This window comes from Opisthorchis viverrini, assembly GCF_000715545.1.
Source record: "Opisthorchis viverrini unplaced genomic scaffold opera_v5_487, whole genome shotgun sequence".
Taxonomy (NCBI): Eukaryota; Metazoa; Platyhelminthes; class Trematoda; order Opisthorchiida; family Opisthorchiidae; genus Opisthorchis; species Opisthorchis viverrini.
Window position 1 is genome coordinate 115548 of NW_008752141.1, and position 298 is coordinate 115845.

Consider the following 298-nt stretch of genomic DNA (forward strand, 5'->3'; position numbering starts at 1 on the left):
CAGGCACCCAGGCCAGTCAATCATTCAATCAGTTCAGCAAAAGCCGATGAGTGTTTGCGTAAGTATTAAGAAAGTTAGATTCCTGAAAGTAACCCAAGCACCCCCGGAACCTACTGAGACCCTAAAACTCCACCAGAATCTCAATAGGAAAGTTGTCAGGCACCCAGGCCAGTCAATCATTCAATCAGTTCAGCAAAAGCCGATGAGTGTTCATGCACGTCACAAAAGGACGACCGAATGTGATGAGCGTTCAGGCATTTCATAGAGGCACGATCGTTGTTGATGGAGGTTCACCAAA